This window comes from Crocuta crocuta, unplaced genomic scaffold (genome assembly GCF_008692635.1).
Source record: "Crocuta crocuta isolate KB4526 unplaced genomic scaffold, BGI_CrCroc_1.0 scaffold129, whole genome shotgun sequence".
NCBI classification, from domain to species: Eukaryota; Metazoa; Chordata; class Mammalia; order Carnivora; family Hyaenidae; genus Crocuta; species Crocuta crocuta.
In genome coordinates this window covers 7106636-7113639 of record NW_027551571.1, presented here as the reverse complement: position 1 = coordinate 7113639, position 7004 = coordinate 7106636, and positions in this window count along the sequence as shown.

The following is a 7004-nucleotide window of genomic DNA, read 5'->3' as shown; positions in this document are numbered from 1 at the left end:
CTAAGAAATAAACAAAAAATAAATAAAAGCTAAAAAGCAAGACTGTAGTGAACATTCTTGAAATTGCGTTTGTATTTCTAGAGCATAGCCCATTTTCAGTCACTCGAGTAAAAACATGGACAGAATAACTGTGTTGCATCAACATTAACTAGTATGTTTGCTCTATGGTTTAGGTGAGGCACTGCAGTTGCTAAGCCAATAATCACTGTAAGAAATGCCCTTACTTTTTTTCCCCCTTACATTTTGACAGCTTAGAGTTTATCAAGCAAATAAAATCCTACAGAACTGAGGTAGCAAACTTTTTTCTTGAAGGACCAGAAGCAAATATTTTAGGCTTTGCCAGCCAAAAGGCAAAATCTATGCTATCTTTTATATAAGTACTTTAAAATACAACCTTTACAAAACGTTTAAAAAAATTATCTCATGGACCATTAAAAAAAATTTTAGGACCAGGGGTGCCTGGGTGGCTCAGTTGATTAAGCATTCAACTTCAGCCCAGGTCATGATCTCAGTTGGTGAGTTTGAGCCCTATGTCAGGCTCAGTGCTGACAGCTTAGAGCCTGAAGCCTACTTCAGATAGTGTCTTCCTCTCTCTGCCCCTCCTCCACTTGCGCTCCTTCTCTCTCTCTCTGTTTCAAAAATAAATAAACATATAAAAAAATTTTCTAGGACCAAAACAAACAAAAACAGGCAACTGAGTGGATTTGGCACACGGACAGTAGTTAGTTTGCCGACTTCTTGTTGAAATAAAGTCATTCCTTTCTTTGAAACCCAACACTAAAAAGTAAGTCACTTTTAATAAAGACAAAAATATAATTTGGCTCATCAGAAGAATCAAAGCAAATATGAGATCACTACTAGGGAACTATTCCTAGAAAGATGTCCCATACCTTAGCTGAATGACTACAATGACTTTGGAGAAATCATTTTAATCCTATTCTTAAAATCTACAACAAATTTTAGCAATGCGTAGGCTCCACCGAACTAAGAACTAATTAGACAAGAAAGAGATCCGATGAAAAAATTGTGTGTCATTTTGCTGCCTGATGAACCATCTCTCTGTTCGCAGCTTATGGCTTTAAACACTAGCACACAAATACAAGTGATTAGATTTGTCTTTCCTGAGCTGAACCTGACGCACTTACTTTATATGTCTTTACTGAACTTGAACCAAGACCTGAAAAAGTAATTTCAAGGTATTTTCTTAAATGAGGAGAATCAACCTAGTTTAACATGGGGTTGAGAAGAATGAGAGTGAACTAAAAATCTGTGGCGGTCGGCGTGAAACTTACAAAGGAGCTGTCAGTCCCCAACCCCATTCAGTAAGCAAGGATCTTGAAGAGGCCATGGGGTCAGGAAGGCAATTAGACATGGCTTCTGGGCACATTTGTTTCTCTGACCAGCAGTATCCGGAAGAATCACGCACATCCACTTCTCGCACACCTATCTATACACGCACATATGTTCTTCTGTCCGTCACACACACACTCCATCACACACACACATCGTCCCACAGACGTTCCCCCGTTACAAGTCTATACATGTGCTAACACGTGTATCCCTTACCCATACCTGTGTCCCTAAATGCATACAGCACACGTGCTCCAGACATACCTATGGCTCTTTTTCAAATACATGCGTGTCTCTCGAATATGCTTTTCTTTCCACAGATACCAAATATCTCTCTCCCTTTCACATACACACATGCACACTCACATGCCTTGTCACACTAACATTTCTCCCCTTGGTATGTGCATTCTCCTCACGCCCGTGTTTCTGTTTCAGAGCCAACTCTTTGCGTACTTCGTGCTTTCTACCATGCACACATTTTCACACAACTTCACCCGGACACACATTTATTTTCTCACACGTTTTCATATCTATGTATATTTGCTTATCTAGCCGCACATAGAAATATATACAGAGTTCCCCTCCTTTCCTGCCCTGGTACCAAGAGCTTCGCTTGCCATCACATTTGTCACAACCGCCCAAGGAAAATGCCGCAGAGTGGAATTAGGATGAAGCCTTTTGAAGCCTCCATCTGTGTATGTCAAGCAGTTTAGAATCATTTGTTATCAGCATGCCACGTGTTTCTATATAAAGAGCGCTTCTAAATTACTTCAAGTTTATTCTCTTACAACAAATACTTCTATAACCCGGCCTGTGTTAACTATCGGTTTCTGTGGAGAAAATGTTTCTCTAGCGTAGTAACTGCTTAAACTCAGCTTGCTTAAATTCTCCCCAAATGTGAACGGCTAGGTGCATTGATTTATTCGGGTCACCATGACAAAGTACCACAGCCTGGGTGGCTTAAACCACAGAAATGTATCATCTCGCATTCTAGCAGCCCACAGTTGAGTGTCAGTGCAGGTGGCTTTCTGTGAAGAGTATCTGTTCCCATCCCACAGTCTCTGATTGGTAGACAGCTGTCTTCCCTCCATATGTATGTCCAAACTTCCTTTGTCCTGAGGACACCAGTCATTGAATTATGACCCACTGCAGTGACCTCATTTTAGTTTGATTACCTCTGCAAAGACCCTTTCTCCAAATAAGGTCACGTTCTGAAGTGCTGGGGGTTAGGTCTTCAGCTTATGAATACAGAAAGGGGCAGGAATGAGGAACACAATGCAACCATTACTAGTAGAGTTTGTCTCCTTTCTACAGGTGCCCCGCCCACCTCCATTTTAGCCAGGATATTGACCACCCAAAATCCAGAAGCCCTTTTCAATGGACTCCCAGAGGTGAAACTGCTCCGCCTGGTGGAAAGTCGAGACACTACACTTCAGCAAATGATAGACCAGCTTGTAAGGCGACTGCTAGCTTGGTATCGAATGCATGGCAGATAGATAAACAAGAGTCAGAGGGACAAAGCAAAGTTGGTGCAACTGATATATTTCACGGGGGTAGTGCATGGAAAGTGAACATTTAAGTAGAGCACTTCTAACAATAAGACACTAGTAAGCAAACTAGATTGTGCTTGTATAGAATTCAGGTGGAAGAGACTGCAATAAATCCACTTTGATGAGACTTTCTTTTAAAATCCGGTTGCAACATAGGCTCACACTAACAATTTAGCTCTGGGCCTTCATAATCAGGAAAGATGAAATTATATAAAAGTTTGAGATGCTCTGCTCCAATAGCACGTATAGAAATAAATCACTCTGCCAAGTGTACAGCAAGGTTTAAAAGGCAAAGGATTTATACGATCTGAAGAGAAACCGGAGTATAGCAAGGTTTGAAACCCACTATCATCATCGCTAATGGCATTTACAGAACAAAACTACATAGAACTGAAGACCATGCAAATAATACAAACAATGTCATTGTAGATACTGGTACCCATCGCGCTTTACTTCTTCATTCTCTTTTTCTCCAAAAATTACCTCTGGGTATCTGGGTGCCTTAGTAGGTTGAGCATCCAACTTTGACTTAAGTCATGATCTCGCAGTTTGTGGGTTCAAGCCCCGTGTAGAGCATGCACTGATAGCGCAGAGCCTGCTTCAGATTCNCAAATAATACAAACAATGTCATTGTAGATACTGGTACCCATCGCGCTTTACTTCTTCATTCTCTTTTTCTCCAAAAATTACCTCTGGGTATCTGGGTGCCTTAGTAGGTTGAGCATCCAACTTTGACTTAAGTCATGATCTCGCAGTTTGTGGGTTCAAGCCCCGTGTAGAGCATGCACTGATAGCACAGAGCCTGCTTCAGATTCTCCCTCCATCGCTCTCTGCCCCTCCCCCACTCATTCTCCCTCCCTCTCTCTCTTTCTCTTTTTCTTTCAAGAATAAATAACCATTAAAAATGTTTAAAAGGGGCACCTGAGTGGCTCAGTCGGTTGAGCATCCAACTTAAGCTCAGATCATGATCCTGTGGTTCATGGGTTCGAGCTCTGCGTCANGCAGTTTGGCAGTTTGTGGGTTCAAGCCCCGTGTAGAGCATGCACTGATAGCGCAGAGCCTGCTTCAGATTCTCTCTCCCTCGCTCTCTGCCCCTCCCCCACTCATTCTCCCTCCCTCTCTCTCTCTCTTTCTCTTTTTCTTTCAAGAATAACCATTAAAAATGTTTAAAAGGGACACCTGAGTGGCTCAGTCGGTTGAGCATCCAACTTAAGCTCAGATCATGATCCTGTGGTTCATGGGTTCGAGCTCTGCGTCAGGCTCTGTGCTGACAACACAGAGCGGGATCCTGCTTCAGATTCTATGTCTCCCTCTCTCTCTCTGCCCGTCCCCTGTTTGCACTCTGTCTCTCTCTCAAAAATAAATAAACTTAAAAAAAAGTCTTTCAAAAATCATGACTGCATCTCTGAGAGCCTAGTAATTCACTCCTAGCCACTTATCTTTTAGATATACTCACACCTGTGTGAAAGGAAGCATGCACAAGATTAGCCTATACCCAGTGTTATTCACGGTAGGAAAATATTGGAGGCAGCCTCAGTGCCCAGCCATGGGGGCACAGCAGGAGGGATCTATGGTGCATACTCACAGGGCAACACCACACACATAAAAAGAGTGAGAAAAACCTTTATTGCATTAAACAATCTGCAAGATATTTTTCCAGGTTGAAAAAATTAATAATAGGATTATTAGTGTGCAAACAAGGGGCAGGGGAAGTAACATAGATAAATATGTGGGCATAAACATCCCTGCGTGACTGCATTAGAAACTGGTATAACGTAGCCTCCCAAAATAGGCCTTTGCTGCTCAAGGATAGAATGGAAGGAAGATTTTTTCACTATTTTTTGTTTTATATACATATTTTTTTAAATTTTTAATTTTTTTTTAAATGTTTCTAAGAGAGAGAGAGAGACAGTGTGAGCAGGGGAGGGTCGGAGAGAAAGAGAGATATAAAATCGGAAACAGTCTCCAGGCTCTGAGCTAGCTGTCAGCACAGAGCTGGGTGTGGGGCTCAAACCCACGAACCGTGAGATCATGACCTGAGCCCAAGTCGGACACTTAACCGACTGAGCCACCCCGGTGCCCCAATTTTTTCACTATTTAGTCTGTTGTACCTTTTGAGTTTTGAGCCATATAAATGTATCACTTCAAAACATGATTTTCTTTTAAAGTTTATTTAGCGAGGGGAGGGGCATAGAGAGAGGGAGAGAGACAGAATCCCAAGCAGGCTCCACACTGTCAGCGTAGAGCCCCACTCAGGACTTGATCTCACGAACCATGAGACCATGACCTGAGCCAAAATCAAGAGTCAAACACTAAACAGCCTGAGCCACCCAGGTGCCCCCAAAATGAATATTTTTAAATTTAACTTTCCTTGACCAAAATTTCTCAAAAACTTAAAGCTGTTTTTCAATTGTTGGTATTATAAGTCTGAAAGCAATGTGGTTAGTCTCTAATACTTAGCAACTTTTTTGTCTTTCAGGGGAGGTATGATCTACCTTTTTCATTATATAAATGATACGTAACTACCTCACCAAAGATTCCAAGTTAGATGATTACATTTCTTTTCTCAACACAATTAATTAAAATGGATACGTATAATGCATATCCCTACACACAGAATATGCAAAAGAAAAATTCAAATAATCCCTCTAAGTTATTTCCAACGAAACTTTGCTATGATAAGATCTTTAACAAATTAGAATGCTGCAGATTTGTACAAGATGAATTATCAAAAATATGACAGCTTAGGAATAGGTTTTCTTGAAGTGTATTCTTTATTAATTAAATTTATGAGAATTCCCAATCCTGATGATATAGTATCCTTTCTCCAAAATAAAACTAATTTGGGGCACCTGGGTGGCTCAGTCAGTTAAGCATCTGACTTCGGCTTAGGTCATGATCTCATGGTTTGTGGGTTCGAACCCTATTTCGGGCTCCACATTCTCTCTCCCTCCATCTCTCCCTCTCTCTGCCCCTCGCTCACTCGTGCCCTCTTTCTCTCAAAAATCAATCAATCAATCAAATTTAGAGAAAATGATTTAAACCTACAACCTTTAAGCAATACTAAATAAGAAGAAGAGCAGAAGTGGCAAACTCATCAGTAACTTGAGAATGCTGAATCAGAACAAATCCATTGTCAAAAGTGTGCTAGGAAGTCTCGTGGCAACATAGTATTTTATTCCGTGGTGCTGTGCTGTGCTTCAGGCTTCACATTTCAAAGTGAGCATAGGAATGCCTGGGGGCTCAATCAGTTAAGTGTCTGACTTTAGCTCAGGCCATGATCTTGTGGTTTGTGGGTTTGAGCCCTGTGTCAGGCTCTGTGCTGACAGCCAGCTCAGAGCCTGGAGCCTGCTTCAGATTCTGTGTCTCCCTCTCTCTCTGACCCTCCCCTACTCACGCTGTCTCTCTCTCTCTCTCAGAAATAAATAAAATATTAAAAAATTAAAAAAACAAAAACAAAGTGAGGGTAGTGAAGAGACTCTTTTTCCCAAGTGCCATTTTGTTGTTTATGATGTAATGTACCTAGGGACAGTGAAATATTATAGCGGTCTCAGGGCTCATCAGACAACACCACGGGGGTGCTAGCCTCATCTGGGGGCTCAGCAAAGGCTGTCTCAGGCAACAGTGTCTGCAGTGAGGATGAGGGGTTTGCTCGAGAAGCATCAAAGGCAAATGTTCTAGGCAAAGAAAACAAGGGGGGAGGGGGCTCAGCAGTGAGGTGGGAAGAAAGCTTTTGAGAAAAGGAATGAAGATCTCTGTGGCTGTGGCCAGAGAAAGCAGTGCCCCGAAAGGACCCAGGATGGGGGCGGGGGCGTGGATCCTGCCCCCCACAAGTGCGGTGGGGAGACAGCCAGGCAGGAAAGTGACCAGGGGAATGTGCCAACCTCGAGTGATGCACGCCCACCGACAGATTCAAGCAGAGGAAGGATGAGATCAGATCTGTGCCTTAGAAATTCTGATTTCTCCCTCGATGTGAGGTCAAGTCACCCCCCTAAAAGGCGGTTGTTGATTTGACAGCGATAGTTTGAAGTCCCTTGTAGGTGGGGGGGACGAAAGAGGGGGACATGAATTAGGAAGCAGTGATAAAGGCCTCAGAACAATGAG